At 38.8% G+C, this 26205-nt stretch overlaps 1 pseudogene; it reads left to right on the top strand.

The window, feature by feature from the left end:
* Positions 1–1451: 1451 nt before the first annotated feature.
* On the top strand, positions 1452–26205 carry LOC138352982 (voltage-dependent T-type calcium channel subunit alpha-1G-like; annotated as a pseudogene).

Genomic DNA, 26205 nt, shown 5'->3' on the forward strand with positions numbered 1-26205 from the left:
CACACTACTGGGTATGCTGATGATATAATGATACACACTACTTGTTATGCTAACATGCAGAACACTCTTAACTCTGTATTAGTCTTATGTCAGGACTTAGGTTTAGGCATATCTCAGCAGAGGAAACAAAGATACTAAACGGGTGTCCACCCAGGCAGGGAGGAGCTGTTCGCAAGATGTAACTGTATGATGGCTCCCAGCTTGACTATGTTAACAGATTCAAATACCTTGGCCTTGTATTGTCCTGTTGTATTCAAACTCTGTCGTCAGTATAAAGAGAGGCTCCATAAGCCCTCTTGGAGATGTTGCAGGTTATCACTCAGGCTATGGTGCCAATGTCACAATTGTCAAAATGATGTACCTTGCATACATCAGATCTTTAGTGGATTATGCTGCACCTGTGCTTGCCTTGATGACTGAAAGAAAGCTTAAAGGGCTTGAAAACTTGCAGAACGAAGCCTTGAAGATAATCCTTGGATGTCCCTAGTACCACAAAGATACTTAACATGAGGAAGGAACTTAATATTAACTTAATAATAGAATATGAGTGCATATTCTACTGCATTACTCCTTGTAATGATCCTCATATTGTGCTTCAGTAATCCAATGTATAACCCTGAGATGTTTTCCTAATTGTACTTAGGATTCCTTGTTCATTATTGTGTATTGTTCTGATCTGCTTTTGTGTCGAAAATTCTTGCATCGTACCTGTAAAAAAATTTTTTGACAATTTTACTGTAATTATCCTGCTTAAAGTCATCTGTACTTGTAAAGTAAAGCTGTAATGTACCTGTTAAACACTTTTTATCAATTTTACTCCTAATTATTTCTCTAAAACTTTGTTTGTTTAAGGACTTGCCCGAAACGCTATATATAGCTAGTGGCTTTACAAGATTGTAATTCCAACTTAAACTCTATGTTGTCTCTTAACCCCCAATGTACGTTTTTGTATATATATAAATAAATATAATAAATAAATAAATAAATAAATAAATAAATAAATAAATAAATAAATAAATAAATAAATAAATAAATAAATAAATAACGAGGGATGGAGGCATTAATGCGCAGTACGTGCTTCCCTTACCTGTGACGTCACAGCCTCAGCTGACGACAGCATAAACACAGGCGGCCATTTTATGTTCCATCAAGATTAAAAAAAAAAAATTTAAATTTTGCTCCGAAGGGCGAGTTTATTGGGCAGCGCCCAATGTGTTCGCAATAGACTGTTCTACAAGAACATATGTATAAAATGTCACACAAGGATGCGTTAGACCGGCCGCAAATGAATAACTATACATTGATCACTAGCCGTGAGCTCCAAACAGCGACGAAATGTTTCTATTCTTTTCAGGGTTGTAAACTCGATACTTGTTCTACAGCATTAAATTTGGTATCACTAAAATCGCAATAAAATTCCCTACACGGACATAGCATATAAATGTAGAATCATGATCGCGCCCACCTTCAAGAGTGTGGGAAGTGGGTGAAGTGTTACCCGTTACTGCACATCGACGAAATTAGTTTTGAAAAGTTTATTCTTTTCACTGTCCTGACCTTAATTTTCAATGTACGTATTTCATTTTTGTACCAATGTGTTCGTAATAGAATGTTATACAAGAACATATGTATAAAATGTCAAACAAGGATGCGTTAGACCGGCAACAAACAAAAAAACCTACGTCGATTAATTACCCTCGTCGTGTCAACAAAACAATAGTTATACCACGAAGATCCAATACAATGCCGTTCTCTCAAATAGGCTTTTGACTATTAGAGAAAACGAAAATTTTATGGCAAACATGTTCATAGTTTCTCCAAGTCGATCGGCGTGTGAGAATTGAGACCACTGACAAAAGTTTCCCAGTCTGTCTGCCTCAGCTCTACCATACGTTCCCTGGCCTCAGCCAGAGCCGCTTGAAAGAGCTTAAGCATTTCAGCAGTGCGGGTCCTTCTATAAGCTAGTCCAATTAATTCTTCTGGCAGTGCGTTTTAGTACATGCAATTTAGAATCATTATAATAAGCATAAGTGCTATTACCAGTGTAATTTGGGTTACGTGGCCTGGACGATGGATCAAGTGATTCTATGAATGAACATAACACAGGGGGATATTAATAAGGGTAGAGTTGACTAAATGTAAACTCTGTCAGCAGAACTATTCGCATACTTTGCGTCATCATATAATGGAATGTGAAAAAATCGCTGAATTTAGAGATAACACCATCAATAGTGTCCAAGAAATGTGTAAGTACTTCATTCATAATGATGTGCTGCCCGAAATCTTAACGAAGTATCCAGCATTTGCTTACTGTAGGCAAGACATCACATAGTGACTGAGGGTGTGCGAATAATTTTGTTGACAGTTTACATTTGGTCAGGTCTACATCAGCAGATAATGAGAATTCCCAGTGATACTTGTAACCGAGTCTAAGCCGAGCGAAGAGACATGGGAGATTTTACATAAGTACAGTACATGGTAGTTTAAGTAGCAAACGCATGTCAACGAATAACAAGTATATATAACAAAACTATTCTTATCTCATCTGCAGTCTCTAGTAAATCCACTGTTTATGTGAATGAATGTCTGACCAGGTGCAGGCAGAATCTCTTTTTTAAACTGCGTGGTTTCTGCAAAAATTCCCCGTCAATCAAACACTGTTTTGTGCGAGATGGTAAAATTATAGCTAGGAGGACTGACACTGGAAAAACCTATTCAATAACCACAGAAGCTCACCTTAATTCTTTCCTCAATGACTGTGGGATATCTGCTGTATAGCCTGAATTCAAATTATAATCTCATTTAACTACCTATGTGTACTTTAGCTCTGCCTTTCCCTTCAAAAGGTTTTAACTTTAGTTAAAAAAAAAAAGAATAATATTGTCATCTTTATTATTGTCTTTTTTCTTTTTACTCCCATGTTCCATAGTACACTGGCTTTGCCTGTGTCCTCTAGTATTAACTTCATTATCCAGTGTTATTGAGTGTATCTCTATTTAAACTACCTCGGTTTGTTTTAGTGTAACTTTAGTATTCAACTATAGTGTACTTATAATAGTATAGTAAGCAAGCGTTTCATTTTATAGGTTTCATAATTGTTTTTTTACTTTTTTGGTCATCTATTGTTATTAATTATTTTAGTTAATTTTTTACATTCCTAGTTCCCATTAAGTTTTTTTTCTTTTTACTTAAAATTACCATTAAGTTTATTTTACTTTAGAATTTTTAATCTACTTTTTTCTTTGTTTTCTATTTTGTAATTTGCCATTCTTGCCTTGTTTTCCTGCAAACAGCCTTTTTATGCAGACAAGTATAGACCCAGAACTAAACCTCTTATCCACTATCTATGACAATCATCACTTCAATGATCAAAATTGCAGATATTTTACAGCACATGATGTAAACAATGTATTAACAGATAATCACAATATCTCTGTAATCAACTTGAACGTTAGATCCCTAGGTAAACACTTCGATGATGTTAGTGCCTTGATTGAAACTATTGACAACAAATTCTCTTTTATTATACTTACTGAAACGTGGTTGAAAGAGGATACTACTCAACTCTTTAACATGCCTAACTACTCGGCAATTCACAACTGTCGTCAAATGCAGAGAGGTGGTGGTACTGCTCTTTACTACCACCAAGAACTAACATGCTTAAAAATAATTAGAACTAGAGACTGCTGTGGGGAGTATATCTTCGCCAGTTTCAGAGTCAAGGGTACCGAGTCTGTCCTGTCTGTGGGTGCAGTCTATAGAATTCCTAACACTGATGTGTCTGAATTCAACTCAAACCTTAGAAATCTAATACTAGATAACAGACTGAACAAAAACCATCTAATTATCGCAGGGGACTTTAATATTGACCTCTGCGAGCCTGAACACCCTACTGCTGTTAGCTTCCTCAACTGTATGAATTCCTGCTTCCTCATACCCTTAATCACTAGACCTACTAGAATCACTGATAGTACTGCTACGACTCTAGATCACATCTGGACCAACATAACCTCTCCGCTTACTTCAGGTAGAATCACCGATAGCACTACAGACCATTACCCCACATTTCTCTTAACTAACATTAGCAAACCACCTCTAGAGACAAGGGAGTTAAGCTTTAGGCTGCACAATGAAACTGCTATAAACATTTTTATAACTGCTGCTGATAATGTCAACTGGGAGTCCGAGTTAGGTAACATGTGACCCATCAACCTAGCAGTGCAATCTTTTCTACAAACAACTCTTAGCCTTTATAACACCCACTGTCCTATGCTTACAAAACAAGTCACAAGCAAAAGGCATAACAATCCTTGGCTTACAAAGGGAATACTTAAATCCATTAACAAAAAACAGGACCTTGAGAAGAAGTATAGGTTAGGAAGAGTCTCCAAAGAATTCTCAAAGAATTACTCGTCATTGCTATCTAAAATAATTAGACGAGCCAAAACTAATTACTATGAAGATAAATTTACCCAAATAAAGAGCAACATTAAAAAAACTTGGAGCACAATTTCACAAATATTGGGATCAAAGAAGATTTTAAATAACAAACCAACACTCCTTTCCAATAACGTTGGTCAGCTTTCAGCCTCTGATTCTGCTATTGAGTTCAATAGGTTCTTCTCTTCCATTGGGTCATCCCTTGCAAATGATATTCCATCTTCCTGTACTGATGTTAAGGACTATCTTACAGGTAACTATCCACAGTCTCTGTACCTAAAGCCTACTAGTTCCACTGATGTCACTGAGATAATCCTTTCCCCTAAAACCAAGTCTAGTGCCCTCGAGGAGATACCAACTTTAATTTACAAAAAAAACTCCAGATCTTTAGCCCCTGCTATTGCATTGCTCTTCAACAAGTCACTTGAACTCCAAACCTTTCCAAACATTCTAAAAAAAGCAAGAGTAACCCCTGTCCACAAATGTGGTGATCTCACAGATGTTAACAACTACAGACCTATATCAATCCTGCCTAACTTGTCAAAAATATTCGAAAAACTAATCTACAAGCAGCTTTACTCTTTTCTAGCCAAACACAATATACTTAGCTCTTGTCAATATGGCTTCAGACCCAAAAAAAGCACTAACGATGCACTTATTAGTATGATTAACTTAATTCACGCAGCTCTTGATAAAAAGGAGTTTCCTGTTGGGTTATTTGTGGACCTGCGTAAGGCTTTTGACACTGTCAACCACCAAAACCTTCTTAAATTACATCATTATGGAGTCAGAGGACACTCCCTGCAATACCTCAAATCTTACCTTACTGACAGGCTCCAATATGTTTCTGTGAATAATACAATTTCTCCCACCCTACCCATCAACATTGGTGTTCCTCAGGGCAGCATACTTGGCCCTCTCCTCTTTCTCATCTACATTAATGACCTTCCAAATGCCTCCCAACACCTCAAACCAATTCTATTTGCTGACGACACAACCTTCATTTACTCCAGTCCTGACCTCCTTGCTCTAAATGCCACAGTAAATACTGAGCTAGAGAAAGTCCATCTTTGGCTAACTGCCAACAAACTCACCCTTAACATTGACAAAACGTTTTATATTCTGTTTGGCAATAAATCCTCTAATCAGATAAATCTCAAAATAAACAATACCCAAATTTGTAACAAATTAGATGGCAAATTCCTTGGCGTTCTCATCGACCACAAGCTGAATTTCCAGGGACACATTCTAAATATATCAAAAAAAGTTTCAAAAACTGTTGGCATTCTTTCTAAGATCAGATATTATGTACCCCGCTCTGCCCTGGTAACTCTCTATTACTCCCTCATCTATCCATACCTCAACTATGGTATTTGTGCTTGGGGTTCTACTACCCAAAGTCATTTACGTCCTCTAATTACCCAACACAAAGCTGCTATTAGGACAATATCCAACTCTGGCCCCAGACATCACTCGGTACCCTTACTCAAATCTCTGAATATGTTAGATATTAAGTCACTGCACATTCTCTCTTGTGTATTATACATATATAAAACGCTGAACTGTAATGCCAATCCTGACCTCAAAAGCTTCATTGAAGGTTGTAACAGAACCCATGAGCACCACACCAGAAATAAATACAGTTTTGATATTCGTAGAGTATGACTTAATCAAACTAGAAATGCTCTACAAATCAAGGGACCCAGAATGTGGAATGACCTTCCCAACCATGTTAAAGACTGTACCTCTCTCAACCAGTTTAAGATAAAACTAAAAACTACCTAATAAATTCCCTGTAACCTACCTCACTCCTCTATTGTCAACCCATGTCTATTTTTTTAATCAACACTGTCAACCTATTGTATTTGTGCTGCTTTTTCAGTCATGTTCCCCCCCCTTTTTTTTTTATCTTTATTTGTATTTGTTCTCAACACTTTTTATTCTTTATTCTCACTTAGTATTAAGTTCTAGATATTAATGTTTTTCTTGCCCGAAATGCATTGCGTAATAGTGGCTTTAGGCATTGTATGTACTAGCTCTATCTATATATCAATCCATTAATGTAACATCACTTGTATGTATGTACCTTACCTGAATAAACATATTTATTTATTTTATTTAACTGCTATTGCCCTGTGGATTCCTTGTGGGATATTTAACCTTTCTAATTTGGTTGCCTGAAGATACCATGTTGCAGATGGCAAACCTTCAGCTATTCTCTGGTGTAGGTAGGCTTTGTTGAGATGTGAGAGTTTTTTGGTGATGATGTTTTTTATGTTCTCTAGGCTGGGTTGAATTGTTTTATGTATCACTGGATGACGAGTTGCCAATTTAGCAATTTCATCAGCTTTTTCATTTAATGGGATTCCAATATGGGATGGGATCCAGTTTAAAGTTATGTTGAGTCCTTTGCCTTTAGCGACTGCTCCAAGATACAAAATGGTGGTAATTATTTCCACATTATCTTTCCACTGTTTTTGTCCTAGTATTTGAAGTGCAGCTTTTGAGTCTGTTTGTATGATTGCTTTTTGAGTGTTTTGTGCAATCACATATGCGAATGCCTGTTGTATGGCAAACAGCTCAGTTTGGGTTGATGATACTATAGTCCTCCCAGTCTCCAATATGCCTGAACGCTGGTCGTGCAAAGAGCAGCGCCAGCACTCTCATATTCTGTGTCCACCGATCCGTCTGTGAAGATGTGGGTGGCTCCTGCTACTGCTATGCTATACATTTGCTCTTCTATTATGCGCCTTAGGATTGTCGGATCATAGGCAGCCTTTTTCATTGGGAGACTTTCTATTACTATTTTGAAAGTAGGCTCTTCCCACGGCGCAGAAGGAGTGTAATTTGGGTGTGGATGATCACCCTCTCTATCAAGAATCATGTTTTTTAAACGTAGTCTGTTTAGGACTTTTCCTGCTCTTGCAACCCAAGAGTTTCCATTGTTTTGGCCTAGTCCAACCACCAAGGCCTGCCGTACTGGGATTGGATCAGAAGAAATAATTATCTTACTGATAATTGTAGCTGTCCTTTGTGATATTCTTTCTTGTAGAGAGGGCAAACCCGTCTCCAGTCTAAGAGTTTCAAGCATGGTCCACATGGGGGCTCCCAGTGCAGCTCTCATAGCATTGTTTTGGGCAACTTCAAGCTTTTTCCACTGTTTGTGTGATAGATTTGTGAGTGCAGGTGCGGCATAATCGATCACTGATCTGACTGCCTGTACATAGTATGTGCGAAGGACTTGCAGATTGGCTCCTCCAGAAAGGGAGGTTAGCGACCTGAGGATTGCCGTCTGGGCCGCAGTTCGCTCTCTCAAGTAAGTGACCTCAGCATTAAAATTCATGTGTGTGTCCAGGATGATTCCTAGATACTGATAGGTGTCGACCCATTCTATTGGTTGACCCTGTACAGTGAGTTGGATGTTGGGCTTCGCTATTTTTATGGGCATGGCCTTTGACTTTGAGGGGTTGAGTTTGATCCCAATCTGTTTTTGCCTCTTTACTGATGCAGTCTAAGCATTTGGGTGCAAGGCGCGCCGCATCCCTTCCTTTTATGATGATGACAAAGTCGTCCGCGTAGTTTAGCAGCCTGCAGTGATGTGGGAGTTTCAACCTCATTATTCTTTCCATTAAACAGTTGAAGAGAAGAGGGCTAAGAATACCTCCTTGCGGTGTACCATTTTCATGTCTTTTGTACTCAGAGACTGTGCCATGAAGTTTTACTCTTGCTTCTCTGTTTATGAGACAGTTTTTTGGTCCAGGAGAGCAGGTTGCCTCTGACCTCTTTGTCAATGAGGCAGCAGAGAATAGCTGGGGCGCTAGCCAGTTCAAAGGCTTTTTCGAGGTCCAGGAATATCAGCATTCCTGGTCTGTCATTCAAGTGGGCTAACAGAGTTGTAATACATTCCACTGTGCCAACCCCTCTTCTATAGGCATACATATCATGGTGCAGTTTAGGCATTTTCCACTCCAGTCTGTTGAGTGCCATTCTGTCAGCCGTCTTGGCTGCACAGCTTTGGAGAGAGATGGGCCTGGGATTCGCTGGATCTTTGGGTTTTGGGATCGGCACTATGTCTGCTCTATTCCAAGCAGAAGGTCTAGTTTGAGAAGTCCAGGCTCAATTAATTATCCTTAGGTATGCAGCGTCTCCCTCTGGGCCGAGGTTTCTAATCATTTTATAGGTTATTTTGTCGGCTCCAGGGGATGTATCCTTGGAGTTTTTCTTAGCCCTATTGAGTTCATCCAGTGTGAAGGGGGCATTAGTGTCAGAGACTTCTTCACATGCTGTAAGGATTCTGTGCCACCTTTCTTCCTCTAGTCCGGTCTGTACTGCTAATACACCTGGTGGAAGTTGATTGCTGGCTGCTCTCTCTGCAAACCTGGTTGCCAGTACTTCGGCTTCCTGTTGAGGATCCTTGGGGTGTGGAGCTTTAGGTGTTTTATTCCCTTTGGCCCGGTGAATTTGCTGCCACATCTCCCCGAGAGGGGTGTGTTCATTCCAACCCGTTCTCACACAAGACAGCACATATATGACTTAATGCTTAAAGTCAATATGTTGAATATGAATTAGTAAATATGTGATATATTCCCAGTTACTTTTTTACCAAGGCCCAAACTCTTCCGCACGTACCAATTTACGTGTCACAGTACCCGTCTGTCAACATAGATAGCAGAATATTCGTGATTGGTTCAATTATAAGGAAAATTGTAGTTTTCAGGTCCCACATGGGTTGTGAAATTTACCTACTGTTGTCCATGCTCTTATAATATTACAGATCAGCTATATCCTATTGAAGGCTCGTAGTTTTGTTTTGAGAAATATTAGTTGTTCTTAGTAAATTATAATAAGCACTATAAATTATTACATAGAATAACAGTGCTTCACCAATCAATATTATATACCATAGTTTGGCTTTAAAAATCTTTAAAGAATGTTTTGTAGGAACGCTAACAGAAAACGATGTTACATTTGAATGTCTAAGGGGTAAATTACTGCAAACAGGACGGTTTTGTGTCTACTATACCAACTATAGCTAGGATGGGTATATTGTCACCTACCGCCTGTTAGGTGGGAAAGGGGTCCAATACCACCCACAGGATGGGTATGAGGGTCACATCCACCCACAGGATGAGTATGGGGATCACATCCACCCACAGGAAGGGTATGGGGTCCAATACCACCCACAGGATGAGTATGGCGTCCACTACAACCCACAGGATGGGTATGGGGCTCCAACCACCCATAGAATGGGTATGGGGCTCCAACCACAAATAAAATGGGTATAGGGTCCAATAATACCCACTGGATGTTTAAGGCGTCCATTGCCGCGCGTCGAGCTCGAAAACCGCAGCATTCATCTCAGACCATGCCTATTTCACACAGATTCCTTAATAAACGTAAGAGTTTTATATGTCACAAGAAAGATAGAAATATAAGCTTCATTCTAAATACCATACCATGGGCATATTTAAATTTAAAGCGAAGATACGTGTACTTTTATAATAGCCGAGCTTTAACCCCGGACAGATTGATCGACCGAGCAACTCTCTCTCAGAACAATGTTTATTTCACGTGAATTCGTTAATAAACATATATGTTTTATATGTCTCAAGAAAGGCAGACATATAAGCTTCACTTTAAACACTTTACCATAGACATATTTAAAGTTCTAATGAAGATACATGTATTTTAAAAATTACGGAGCTCCCACCCCGTACAGACTGAACGACAGAGCAACTCTCTCTCAGATCAATGTTTATTTCACGTAAATTCGTTAATAAACACAAATGTTTTATATGTCTTAAGCAAGATAGAAATAAGAGCTTCACAATATTAACTGGGATTCTGAATTCAATAATACCCATGATATAAATTCATTAGCTAACCTCTTCCTCTCCAAAACTCTAAGCCTCTACAACCTTCATTGTCCCCTTCTTACAAAGCAAGTAACTGACAAAAGATTAAACAATCCATGGCTCACAAGTGGCATTCTCAACTCAATCAACAAGAAACATGAATATGAAAAGAAAGTTACGATTGGCCTAGTTTCAAAGGAAGTAGCTAAAAGGTACTCATCAATGCTTACCAGTATCATAAGAAAGGCAAAACTTGCATATTATGTGAATAGATTCAATGAAGCAAAAGGCAACATGAAAAACACCTGGAAAACTATCTCTAGTATCCTAGGAACTAAACAACACTCACATAACCAAATAAAACTCTACAAGGATGGGGATATACCGTCAACTGATTTAGAAATGGCAAATGAATTTAATAGTTTCTTTTCATCGGTTGGTGCTAATCTTGCCAGTAAAATCCCACAGACTCAGACACATATTAACACATATCTCTCAGGCAGCTATCCCAACTCTCTTCTCCTTTCACCAATCAGCCCGGCAGATGTTGTGTCCATCATACACTCTCTAAAAACCAAGGCAGGGAACACCAGTGAAATTCCGTCCATTGTGTACAAGAGAGCCTCCCATACCCTTGCCCCACCCATAGCACTACTGTTCAACAAATCTATAGAGTGTCACACCTTCCCTGATATCCTCAAAAAAGCAAGAGTAACGCCAGTCCATAAAGGAGGCAATCCGGCGGACATAAACAATTATAGACCAATATCAAATCTACCCATTCTATCAAAAATATTTGAAAAAATTATTTACAAACAGCTCTATTCCTACCTCGTAAAATTCGACATACTCAGCCCCTGCCAGTTTGGCTTCCGGTCCCAAAAGAGTACCAATGATGCAATCATTAGTCTCCTTGACATTATCTACTCAGCCCTTGACAAAAATGAGTTTCCGATTGGACTCTTCATTGACCTAAGAAAAGCCTTTGATACTGTTAATCACAACTACCTCTTACTTAAACTCCAGCATTATGGAATCCGAGGCCTTGCCCTTGACTACATCCGATCCTATCTTAGTGACAGACACCAATATGTAACCATCAATGATACAACTTCTTCCACTCTACCAATTACCGTTGGAGTGCCACAGGGCAGCATCTTAGGACCTCTTCTATTTCTTATATATATAAACGATCTGCCTAATGTCTCTAATATTCTCAAACCTATATTGTTTGCTGACGATACTACCCTTATCTACTCAAACCTCAACCCACATACACTAAATAATGTTGTGAATAATGAATTAAAAAAAGTCCACTTATGGATGTCAACGAACAAACTAACATTAACATCGAAAAGACTTACTACATCTTATTTGGAAGCAAATCATCAAATGCAATTCAGCTACAGATAGACAACATTAACATCAGTAATAAAAATGATGGCAAGTTTCTTGGCCTATTCCTAGACAAGAGACTCAACTTCAGCACCCACATTCAACACATAACTAAGAAAGTCTCTAAGACAGTTGGTATACTCTCCAAAATCAGATATTATGTTCCTAACTCTGCTCTCCTCTCACTATATTATGCACTAATCCACCCCTATCTTAATTATGGTATCTGTGCATGGGGGTCTACCACTGCAAACCACCTTAAGCCCATCATCACACAGCAAAAATCTGCTATCAGAATAATAACTAACTCTGCTTTCAGACAACACTCAGCTCCCTTGTTTAAATCTCTAAACTTGCTAAATATTAACTCCCTCCACACATTCTCTTGTGTCAACTACATTTACAAAACCCTGTTCTTAAATGCAAACCATGCTCTGAAACTCTCCCTGGACAGATGTAATAGGACCCATTATCACCACACCAGAAATAAATATCTCTTTGATATCCCCAGGGTCAAACTTAATCTGTGTAAACACTCTATGCAAATTAAGGGACCTAGTCTATGGAACTCACTCCCTAGTGAATTGAAAAACTGTAAAACTTTTGCCTTATTTAAAAGCAAAACCAAAAAGTACCTAACTTCATCTATTTAGTTTCCTACACTGAGCTTTAAATTTGCTCTGTACCTAGTGGTACCCAATCTCCTAATTTTTATGTAATATCAAACAACCTTATCATTGTGTTCATTGCTGTCTTCTTTTATGTGCTAGCCATATGCTGTATTGTGACTACCAATTTTTGTCAACTACCATTCAAGCTGTCATTGCAATCAATCTTATATTGTTTCTGCTGTATTGTGCCTACCAATTTGTTGTCAACTACCATTTTAAGATGTCATTGCAATCAATCATAGCTACCTATGTGCTTTAATATACTGTACCTATAATTTTCTCTCATCTTTTTTTTTTCATTCCATGTAATCTGTTATCATTTTTTTGTCTATAAATTTTGCAAGTATTTACCTCCTTAAAATTTTCTTAGATTAAGGACCTGCCCGAAACGCTGCGCGTGCTAGTGGCTTTACAAGACTGTAATTACCATAATTGTATCCTCACATTCCTTATGTACATTCTTGTATATGCATAAATAAATAAATAAAATAAATAAATAAATAAGCTTCATTTTCAATACATTACAATAGACATATTTATAGCTCAAGTGAAGATACATATGTTTTTATAGTAGCGCTCAGTAGCTTGTCGGGCATGGAGTGCAGACGCCTACGCACTTGCCGATATATTGTATAATTATCAAAGATACGCTAATAAAGCCTAAAATCTTATATGCCTCCAGAAAGACCGAGATATGAACATTATTATGATTTCACCAAATGAAATATATCATGTTCGAGAACAAAGATATATCAATTTTAAATTAAGTTTCGACTCTTGCTCGGGCGAGAGAGAGGGAGCGACTCTCGCCCCATCTATTGGAGATTCTGTCCACTAAAGACCCAAAGCTACTCAAACCCTCCTAGCATTATTTAAGTAATGAAGTAATATGGTATATTTACTATAATGTGGGTGATGAATGCAGAACATGAGAAAACATATATTTACTCCAAACTAATATAATTTCATTATGAAATAAGTAAATAAGTAGCATCAAAGGAAGTCGACGGTCCAAGCGTCAATGTTGTGGAACGACTTATCCAAGATATATCGTTGTTTGGAAAGTGTTTGTTGGCATATCCAGTTGTCGCACTTCTCTGCACAAATTATCACAAATTTAAATTATAATGTTAACAAGTAGAATACGTATTTTTAATAAAATCTAACATAGCTAGCCAGAAAACATTTAACATTTATTAAAAAAATATATGTTTGGAAGTTAAATCGACTTCATAGGACAATAGTGTTGTTATATATACTCGTTATTCGTTGACATGCGTTCGCTACTTAAACTACCATGTACTGTACTTATGTGAAATCTCCCATGTCTCTTCGCTCATCTCACCGAACCCTACAGGCTCTGTGATATATTGCTTAATTAATTGAGATTCACAAATAAAGCTTATAATTGTATATGTTATCAAAAGGCAGAGCTTATTTTAGTTCATTTATTATGCACCCCATACCCATCCTATGGGCGATAGTGGAGTGTTACAGAGGCGCATAATGGGCTCAGGGACTGAGCCCCACAATTCATATAGCCAAGGAAGTTATAATCTTGATAAGCTAGTTACAAAAGTCAATGCACATTGTCACATCAACAATGGGCTCGAGACCGACCACAAGTACAGTTTATAATTTAAGCAACTGACATATATGGAGGGCTAGTGTCACAATTGATTTGTTTATCCTACACATAACCCCCTCTCCCCCATCCAATGGGCAGCGGTGGATAGGTTACAATCAAGTCGTTTTTTGCGTTTTATTCAGAGATTAGATCTTATTGGGTGAGGAAAGATATTCATATTTTAAAGAAGGCTTCTTGGCTGATGCTCTCCATTGATGGAAAATATACAACCTTTTGAAAATCAATGTTAGTTTGATCTAGATATTGTAATTAACGAAAGTATTTATGTCATCTGAAAGGTAGAAATATAGGCTACATCTAAAATCCTTTGTCATAAATATAACTGAAGTGAAAACGAAGATATATGCGTTTTGATAGTTACTTGATGGCTAGCTCTGAGAGTGTGAAGCCCTGCACACCAGCCAATAAATTGTATAATTAGTTTCCATATATTTTAATTAATCTTAAAAATCTATATGTCAGAAGAAAGGAAGATGTAGCCGTTAATGTGACAACATTTAAAAATATATATATCTTAAGTTAAATAAATAATATCACCTTATCGCCGGTGTCCGGACACATAAAAATTACCTAGGTATCAGTATCCAGCCAGGCGGGGATCACAGGCTGCACAATACTGATAAATTATGTAATGCTCTACTTGTGGTCCATCTCGAACCCATTTATGATGTGACGACTTATAGTGAATTTTGTAACTAGCTCATCAAGATTGTAACTTGCTTAGCTAAATGATTTGTGGGGTTCGGTCCATTCATTTTCTTTCTTTATTATGCACCCCATAATACACATCCCGTGGGCGGTGGTGTAAAGGATTACAGAGGCACATAATCGGTTCAGGAACTGAACCCTCTAGTTCGTTTAGCTAAGCAAATAACAATCTTTTGACGCTAGTTACAAAATTATTAATGTACACATACTTATGCATACATGTACATATTCATACGTATACATATATACATACACATACATATTTAATCACCACCACAAATACACACATCAGTAATCTTTTGTGTCACAAGTGATTCAACAAGAGGCTCACAACAGTCACTATACAAGGCACTTTACATTTATGAGGAGTCGCACAGTTACTAGTCTTGCTGCACACCCACCCAACTGGGCGGCAGCTTTACAGTCATGTGCTCCACACCCACCCAACTGGGCGGCAGCTTTACAGTCATGTGCTCGACACCCACCCAACTGGGCGGCAGCTTTACAGTCATGTGCTCCACACCCACCCAACTGGGCGGCAGCTTTACAGTCATGTGTATGCATTACCTACAGTAAGCAAATTTTGGATACTTCGCTAAGATTTCGGGCAGCACATCATTATGAATGAAGTACTTACACATTTCATGGACACTATTGATGTTGTTATCTTTAAATTCCGCGATTTTTCACATTCCATTATATAATGACGCAAAGTATGCGAATAGTTCTGCTGACAGAGTTTACATTTAGTCAAATCTAGATCATCAGATGTTACAAACTTCCAGAGGTACTTGTAGCTGAGCCTAAACCTAGCAGTGGTAACATCTAGAAGTCTGCTAACATTATTGGATGACCCATAGACGAGCGATTCATCAAAGTTTATACAATATTGTGAAATTGAGAGTCAGTGTAGTAACATAAATTGGTAAATAATAAATATTGTAAGTTAAGAATCTGATGCATGTGTTTGTGTTGGGAGGGGGGCGGGGGTTATACCCTTGGTAAGCGAGAGTGAAAAGTAACCTTAGACGCACTGCGGTCAATGTGGGGGGGGGGAGGGGGAGGGAGGGTGGGAGAGTCAAATCCACCCTCCAACATCTGGACATAGTACCACCAGCCTCCACAACACTCCATCAGCCTCCAGCTGATGCTTGTAGATGCCTCATCTAACCTCACTTATGTCACACATTAACCTACAGTTCCTGTGATATTTAAACTCCTCATCACAGTGGCGTCTCACCAATATAAACTGTATTGGATTTTGTCCCGAAATAGCTATATGCTGACTGGACGTGTATGTATGTATGTATGTATGTATGTATGTATGTATGTATGTATGTATGTATGTATGTATGTATGTATGTATGTATGTATGTATGTATGTATGTATGTATGCATGCATGTATGTATGTATGTATGTATGTATGTATGTATGTATGTATGTATGTATGTATGTATGCATGTATGTATGTATGTATGTATGTATGTATGTATGTATGTATGTATGTATGTATGTATGTATGTATGTATGTATGCATGTATGTATGTATGTATGTATGCATGTGTGTGTATGTATGTATGTATGTATGTATGTATGTATGTATGTATGTATGTATGTATGTATGTATGTATGTATGTATGTATGTATGTATGCATGTATGTATGTATGTATGTATGTATGTATGTATGTATGTATGTATGTATGTATGTATGTATGTATGTATGTATGTATGTATGCATGTATGTATGTATGTATGTATGTATGTATGTATGCATGTATGTATGTATGTATGTATGTATGTATGTATGTATGTATGTATGTATGTATGTATGTATGTATGTATGTATGTATGTATGTATGTATGCATGTATGTATGTATGTATGTATGTATGTATGTATGTATGTATGTATGTATGTATGTATGTATGTATGTATGTATGTATGCATGTGTGTATGTATGTATCTATGTATGTATGCATGTGTGTATGTATGTATTCCCAATCACGTTAAAGACTCCCCCTCTATCATCCAGTTAAAGAGAAAAAACAACTATACTAAATAATCAACTCCTTGTAACTTTAATTATGCTGACCTTCCTATCTGTATTCAGACTGAGCCTACCATCATTAAAGGTGATTATAACGCTAGCCATAGGAATATTGGTAATTCGCAGTTCAGTAATCGTAACGGCAACCAACTGGTGTCACTATTAGGTAGCCACGATGATGCACAGATTGTGGGTGACCTTGAACCAACGCATATCTACGGAGGTATTCTTGATCTAGTCTCGGTGTCAACGTCTCCCACACCGTGTGCGCCTCGTCAATAGTGCCAGTTATGGCGTCTGATCATCTGGCCATATTAGCCACTGTAAGCATTGGAAGCTCTATCCTCCCTGGTGGAGTGTTCAAGCGGAAGAGGCTGGCTGTGCCCATCGATCAACGAGACAATCTTGTTGCTCATGTGTGTCAGATTGGTGCAGTTCATCTGAGCCTTCATCAGTTGAAGATTTTAACAATGAGCTCACAGGTACTATCGAGCAGTTTATAGAATCACTTGATTCATCGTCCAGGCCACGTAACCCAAATTACACTGGTCATAGCACTTATGCTTATTATAATGATTCTAAATTGCATGCACTAAAACGCACTGCCAGAATAATTGGACTAGCTTGTAGAAGGACCCGCACTGCTGAAATGCTTAGGCTCTTTCAAGCGGCTCTGGCTAAGGCCAGGGAACGTATGGTGGAGCTGAGGCAGACAGACTGGGAAACTTTTGTCCGTGGTCTCAATTCTCACACGCCACTAAGTCGGGCATGGAAGGATATCAACAAGATCAAGGGGAAAAATGCTGCAGAGATCTCGTACCCTAATCCTCTGCACAGAGCAAATGATCTTGTTGATGCTTGGGCCACGACTTTCAGCTTTGACAGTCTTCCTCTACCCTCACAGAATGAATTAAATGATAGATATACTGATAGGGCAAGGTTCCTTGACTTCATGCTTCATCAAGAGGATGACTGTGACATGCTTTTTACTGAATACAAACTAGATTCTGCTCTACATAAAGGCAAAGCTACATCACCCGGGGAGGATGGAGTTACTTACGGCATACTGCTTATGCTTCTGCTAGTTCCAAGGAATACCTTTCTTCAATTGTATAATATGAGCTATGTAACTGGGGAGCTTCCTAAGTCATGGACCAACAGTGTTATTATTCCCATTCCTAAACCTCACCAGCCGAGTGCTTTATGCCCAGTCTCCCTCACTAGTTGTCTCTATAAGTGTCTTGAGAAGATGGTTCTCAACCGTCTCCTTTACAAAATTAATAATATGTTGTCTCCCTAGATATATGGCTTTATGCATGGAAAGAGTGTACATCACTGTATTACCACATTCCTCACCCTGCATACTGATAGGTCATATACCACTTTCCTAGATCTTAAGTCAGCCTTTGACATTGCTAACCTACACGTCATTATGAGAGAACTTGCTAAAATGAATGTTGGAATGTTAATGTTAAAAATTGTTCAAACTGAAATAAATATATAACACTGTACGGTACAGTTGTGTTTAATTATGTTTTGCGATTCCTATGGAAAAGGTATTTGTGCACCAAGTACTACTAGGTCATTATGAGATATGCTGAATGTTGTCAATATACCATCTGAATACGCTTCACTTTGCGTTAATCATTGGACGTCCTAATGATTAAGGTCCCCAAAAGGACTTAATCAGACCTCAGTGGATAATTTTACTCTCCCTCTCTCTCTCTCTCTCTCCCTCTCTCTCTCTCTCTCTCTCTCTCTCCCTCTCCCTCTCCCTCTCCCTCTCTCTCTCTCTCTCTCTCTCTCTCTCTCTCTCTCTCTCTCTCTCTCTCTCTCTCTCTCTCTCTCTCTCTCTCCCTCTCCCTCTCCCTCTCCCTCTCCCCCTCTCTCTCTCTCTCTCTCCCTCTCCCTCTCCCTCTCTCTCTCTCTCTCTCTCTCTCTCTCTCTCTCTCTCTCTCTCTCTCTCTCTCTCTCTCTCTCTCTCTCTCTCTCCTCTCTCCCTCTCTCTCTCTCTCTCTCTCTCTCTCTCTCTCTCTCTCTCTCTCTCTCTCTCTCTCTCTCTCTCTCTCTCTCTCTCTCTCTCTCTCTCTCTCTCTCTCTCAGAGCATCCCCTTATGTGTTGTATGTGGGTGCTGAAGTTCAGTCTCTTGTCTATGTATAGGTGAAGGAACTTTCCATAATTGTTATTGCTAATGTTTACTTGTAATACTGGGTATACATCCGGTGTTCTTACCCTCGACCGCGGCGAGGGTAAGCCGTGGCCGTATGGTCTGAAACCCACAAATATTTACAATGGGGGGTGGGGGGGGTGGGATAACATTTCCTCTTCAAGCACGCGCACACAAATGAACAATGTTACTTAACTGGAAGCACTCGTACAACATAATTTACACGATTTCTCAGGATAATTATACTTCTTACCAGCATATATACAGTATAGTACCTAGGAGGTTCTCTTCAATGATATCTAAGATAATTAAATGAACCCAAGCAAACCACTGTGGAAATGTGCAGGACAAACATATCAATTGTGACACTAGCTCTCCACTTATGGCATTTGCTTAATTTAGAAACTGTACTTGTGGTCGATCTCGAACCCATGTTGTTGATGTGACGATGTGTTATGAATTTTGTGGCTAGCTCCTCAAGATTGTAACTTGCTTAGATAAATAAATTGTGTGTTCAGTCCCTGAACCCATTATGTGATAAATTAACTAAACTAAAAACTATAGTCTGGCGACGAAGCCTGAACTGCATAATGTAAATAGGGATTAACCAGAAAAAGATATAGGTGAAGAATAACATCAGGTAACTGCGTTAATTACAATATTAGATCAAACTAACATTGATTTTCAAAAATTTGTATATTTTCCATCAATGGAGAGCATCAGCTAAGAAGCCTTCTTTAAAATATGAATATCTTTCCTCACCCAATAAGATCTAATCTCTGAATAAAACGCAAAAAACGACTTGATTGTAACCTATCCACCGCTGCCCATTGGATGGGGGAGAGGGGGTTATGTGTAGGAAAAACAAATCAATTGTGACACTAGCCCTCCATATATGTCAGTTGCTTAAATTATAAACTGTACTTGTGGTCGGTCTCGAGCCCATTGTTGATGTGACAATGTGCATTGACTTTTGTAACTAGCTTATCAAGATTATAACTTCCTTGGCTATATGAATTGTGGGGCTCAGTCCCTGAGCCCATTATGCGCCTCTGTAACACTCCACTATCGCCCATAGGATGGGTATGGGGTGCATAATAAATGAACTAAAATAAGCTCTGCCTTTTTTATAACATATACAATTATAAGCTTTATTTGTGAATCTCAATTAATTAAGCAGTATATCACAGAGCCTGTAGGGTTCGGTGAGATGAGCGAAGAGACATGGGAGATTTCACATAAGTACAGTACATGGTAGTTTAAGTAGCGAACGCATGTCAACGAATAACGAGTATATATAACAACACTATTGTCCTATGAAGTCGATTTAACTTCCAAACATATATTTTTTTAATAAATGTTAAATGTTTTCTGGCTAGCTATGTTAGATTTTATTAAAAATACGTATTCTACTTGTTAACATTATAATTTAAATTTGTGATAATTTGTGCAGAGAAGTGCGACAACTGGATATGCCAACAAACACTTTCCAAACAACGATATATCTTGGATAAGTCGTTCCACAACATTGACGCTTGGACCGTCGACTTCCTTTGATGCTACTTATTTACTTATTTCATAATGAAATTATATTAGTTTGGAGTAAATATATGTTTTCTCATGTTCTGCATTCAGCACCCACATTATAGTAAATATACCATATTACTTCATTACTTAAATAATGCTAGGAGGGTTTGAGTAGCTTTGGGTCTTTAGTGGACAGAATCTCCAATAGATGGGGCGAGAGCCGCTCCCTCTCTCTCGCCCGAGCAAGAATCGAAACTTAATTTAAAATTGATATATCTTTGTTCTCGAACATGATATATTTCATTTGGTGAAATCATAATAATGTTCATATCTCGGTCTTTCTGGAGGCATATAAGATTTTAGGCTTTATTAGCGTATCTTTGATAATTATACAATATATCGGCAAGTGCGTAGGCGTCTGCACTCCATGCCCGACAAGCTACTGAGCGCTACTATAAAAACATATGTATCTTCACTTGAGCTATAAATATGTCTATTGTAATGTATTGAAAATGAAGCTCTTATTTCTATCTTGCTTAAGACATATAAAACATTTGTGTTTATTAACGAATTTACGTGAAATAAACATTGATCTGAGAGAGAGTTGCTCTGTCGTTCAGTCTGTACGGGGTGGGAGCTCCGTAATTTTTAAAATACATGTATCTTCATTAGAACTTTAAATATGTCTATGGTAAAGTGTTTAAAGTGAAGCTTATATGTCTGCCTTTCTTGAGACATATAAAACATATATGTTTATTAACGAATTCACGTGAAATAAACATTGTTCTGAGAGAGAGTTGCTCGGTCGATCAATCTGTCCGGGGTTAAAGCTCGGCTATTATAAAAGTACACGTATCTTCGCTTTAAATTTAAATATGCCCATGGTAAGGTATTTAGAATGAAGCTTATATTTCTATCTTTCTTGTGACATATAAAACTCTTACGTTTATTAAGGAATCTGTGTGAAATAGGCATGGTTCTGAGATGAATGCTGCGGTTTTCGAGCTCGACGCGCGGCAATGGACGCCTTAAACATCCAGTGGGTATTATTGGACCCTATACCCATTTTATTTGTGGTTGGAGCCCCATACCCATTCTATGGGTGGTTGGAGCCCCATACCCATCCTGTGGGTTGTAGTGGACGCCATACTCATCCTGTGGGGTGGTATTGGACCCCATACCCTTCCTGTGGGTGGATGTGATCCCCATACTCATCCTGTGGGTGGATGTGACCCTCATACCCATCCTGAGGGTGGTATTGGACCCCTTTCCCACCTAACAGGCGGTAGGTGACAATATACCCATCCTAGCTATAGTTGGTATAGTAGACACAATACCGTCCTGTTTGCAGTAGTTTACCCCATAGACATTCAAATGTAACATCGTTTTCTGTTAGCGTTCCTACAAAACATTCTTTAAAGATTTTTAAAGCCAAACTATGGTATATAATATTGATTGGTGAAGCACTGTTATTCTATGTAATAATTTATAGTGCTTATTATAATTTACTAAGAACAACTAATATTTCTCAAAACAAAACTACGAGCCTTCAATAGGATATAGCTGATCTGTAATATTATAAGAGCATGGACAACAGTAGGTAAATTTCACAACCCATGTGGGACCTGAAAACTACAAGTTTTCCTTATAATTGAACCAATCACGAATATTCTGCTATCTATGTTGACGGACGGGTACTGTGACACGTAAATTGGTACGTGAGGAAGAGTTTGGGCCTTGGTAAAAAAAGTAACTGGGAATATATCACATATTTACTAATTCATATTCAACATATTGACTTTAAGCATTAAGTCATATATGTGCTGTCTTGTGTGAGAACGGGTTGGTTCATTCAGGTGTGAACACCATTCCAGCCACTTTTGTTCTTTTATTTGTCTGGTCTCTCGATGTACATATTCCTTGACCTCACAAAGTAAGATCCTGTTGCGGTCACTTGGCTGCTTTTTGTATAGCTTTCTTGTTCTATTGAGTCTATGGTTGAGTTCTTTGACACGTTCGCAATAGTACCAATGATCTTTATGGTGTCCGGTGGACTGTTTTTTCAGTGGGATTGAGTGGTTGGCTGCACTTTGAATCATAAGAACATAAGAACAAAGGCAACTGCAGAAGGCCTGTTGGCCCACACGAGGCAGCTCCTATTTATAACCACCCAATCCCACTCATATACATGTCCAACCCATGCTTGAAACAATCGAGAGACCCCACCTCCACAATGTTACGCGGCAATTGGTTCCACAAATCAACAACCCTGTTACTGAACCAGTATTTACCCAAGTCTTTCCTAAATCTAAACTTATCCAATTTATACCCATTGTTTCGTGTTCTGTCTTGTGTTGATACTTTTAATACCCTATAAATATCCCCTTTGTTATGTCCATTCACCCACTTGTAAACCTCTATCATGTCACCCCTAACTCTTCGCCTTTCCAGTGAATGCAACTTAATCTTTGTTAATCTTTCTTCATATGAAAGATTTCTAATTTGGGGAATTAACTTAGTCATCATACGCTGGACACGTTCAAGTGAATTTATATCCATTCTATAATATGGCGACCAAAACTGAACTGCATAATCTAAATGGGGCCGAACTAGAGCAACATATAGCTTGAGAACCACACCAGGTGTCTTGTTACTAACGCTGCGATTAATAAATCCAAGTGTCCGATTTGCCTTATTACGAACATTTATGCATTGATCCTATTGTTTTAAATTCTTACTAATCATAACTCCCAGATCTCTTTCGCAATTCGACTTCGCAATCTCAACACCATCTAGCTCGTATCTTGTAACCCTATCATCATTACCTAACCTCAGAACTTTACACTTATCAGCATTAAACGGCATCTGCCAATCCTTCGACCATTTCAAAACCCTATCTAGATCAACTTGAAGTGATTGTGAGTCCTCCTCCGAATTAATTTCCTTACCGATTTTCGTATCATCGGCAAATTTGCAAATGTTGCTACTCAAACCTGAATCTAAATCATTTATATATATTATAAACAACAGTGGTCCCAGGACAGAGCCCTGAGGCACCCCGCTTACAACATTTTCCCACTCTGACTTGACTCCATTTATACTAACTCTCTGTTTCCTTTGGTATAGCCATGCCCTAATCCAGCTTAATATAGCACCCACAATACCATGAGACTCTATCTTTTTAATCAGTCTTTCATGTGGCACTGTATCAAAAGCTTTGCTAAAGTCAAGGTACACAACATCGCAATCCTTACCACTATCAACTGCCTCAACAATGCTAGAATAAAAAGATAACAAATTTGTTAAACATGAACGGCCATTTATAAAACCATGTTGAGACTCAATTATTTATTTATGTTTTTCAAGATGAAGACGAATTTTATTTGCTATTATAGATTCGAGTAACTTTCCCACAATAGACGTTAGGCAAATTGGTCGATAGTTTGACGCAAGTGATGTATCTCCTTTCTTAAAAACTGGTATCACATTAGCAACTTTCCAAAACTCTGGCACTCTGCCTGACTCTATTGATTTATTAAATATGGTTGCCAGTGGGTCACAAAGCTCCTCTTTGCATTCTTTAAGCACCCTGGCAAACACTTCATCCGGCCCTGGGGATTTGTATGGTTTGAGTTTTACTATTTGTTTAAGAACATCCTCCCTAGTAACTGCTAAACTCGTCAACCTGTCCTCGTCCCCACCCACATAGACTTGTTCGGCTGAAGGCATATTGTTAAGTTCCTCTTTAGTAAATACAGATACAAAATATTTATTAAAAATACTACTCATCTCTTCATCACTATCTGTTATTTGACCTGTCTCAGTTTTTAATGGACCTATCCTTTCCCTAGTCTTAGTACGATATAACTGAAAAAACCCTTTAGGATTTGTCTTTGCTTGCTCTTCTATGCGAACTTCATAGTTTCTTTTTGCTTTCCTTATCTCTTTTTTAACATTTCTAGCCAGTTGTACGAATTCCTGTTCTAAAGTGACCTCCCCATTTTTAATCCTTTTGTACCAAGCTCTCTTTTTACCTATAAGGTTCTTCAAATTCTTTGTTATACACTTTGGGTCATTAGTATTCGATCTGTTCAATTTGTATGGTATGCTCACCCCTTTTGGGGTGAGCATACCATACGCAAGGGGATACTCACCCCTTTTGGGACTGGATATATTTTATGCTACTAATTGTGATTGGGTCATTCTTTCATGATCAACTTGTGCCTGGTTGTTATTGCTACTCAGTTTTCAGAGACTAAGAAGCGAGAAATGGAGCGAATGAAAATGGAGCGTGCCAGGTTTCAGTCAACTAGTACACTTGCATCTGGTTCCACTTCGGAACCAAATTCATGCTATGCAGAAATTATAAAATATATTGCTCACTTATGGAGACGAGGAAAGAGAAAATTTTACATTCGGTACAAACAGTTTCGCCGGAGAAACAAGTCTGATCATCCTCATCAGCTGAGCCTCAAGAAGCAGCGTCGTCGTCGACAATATGAGGCAGCACAGAGTGCCATTATCAGTCGGGAAGGTGGAGCATCTGGAGTGCCAAGCACTGTAGTAGCCATGGCTCCTACTGTTGGTGGCATTGGACCTGGTGGAGCCTTAACTGTGATGAATAACATAAGCTCAACATGTCCACAGCTTTTGTCACCTCCAGAAGTACACGAAGTTCCAGACGACTCGAGAAACAATAATAATCCCCGCATTAGCCCAGAATTTTCTGACATAGATCCTCAAGCCTCCACACATCGTCCTGTTCTCCTCAAAATCTCAAGCGGTACAAGTGGGGATGGCAGCAATGAGCTCTTGCCACCATCACCAGGTGGTCAGGGCACCTGTACCCCACGACAGCATCGACGTAGCTCTGTCATGTTCAGTGATGTAGTGCTTCTCCATGGTCATGCTGGGGAGACAGCAACAAAAAATGTCTGTCACAGTGAGAAGACTACGCAAACTGACGATGAACCTCTAGATCCATCATATTTCCGTGAGCCCTTACCCCATCACCTCACACACCAGGACCACCTTCTCTTATGCCTCCTGCTCTACTACCCCCTGCTCTACTACCCCCAGCCCTCCTACCCCTTAACAAGAATAAATTTTCCTTGCGTTCTGTCTCGCGAACACCCTCAAATAATGGTTCAGGGGGAAAGGGTTCTCTCACTTGTGGAGAACTACTGGCACTTAGTGGTGCTCTTTCTGCTGCTTTGCCCACACACTTGGGCATTGACTCCCGTTCCGTCCACACACTTTATTCTTCATTGGCCAAAGGAGTCAAACACTTTTCAGCACCAACTTTATTCTTTTCTGCTGATCAAGCCCCTGCAAGTTTCACAAATTACTATTCAGAGTCTGATTCCTGTGACTCAGAGTCTGACTGGAGTGATGAAGATTGGAAGGATGAGGGGACAAAACAGCCTTCTTTAGCCCACAGATTTTGTTCACAAATTCGTGTGTATATCCACACGGATCCACCAGCTTCTTCGTATGAAGAAGCTGGTGGATCACCGATACTTTCCACGGGGCATTCTTATTGCTATCCTCATCAACACCCTCAGCATGGGCGTCGAGTACCATAACCAGCCAATGATGTTGACAATTATTGTGGAACTGAGCAACTTCGGCTTCTCAGCCGTGTTTGCCGTCGAAATGTTGCTAAAGGTTATTGCCGAGGGACCCTTTGGTTACATAAGCAATGGTTTCAATGTTTTTGATGGCATCATTGTCATCCTCAGGTAA

Source organism: Procambarus clarkii, chromosome 55, assembly GCF_040958095.1.
Source record: "Procambarus clarkii isolate CNS0578487 chromosome 55, FALCON_Pclarkii_2.0, whole genome shotgun sequence".
NCBI classification, from domain to species: Eukaryota; Metazoa; Arthropoda; class Malacostraca; order Decapoda; family Cambaridae; genus Procambarus; species Procambarus clarkii.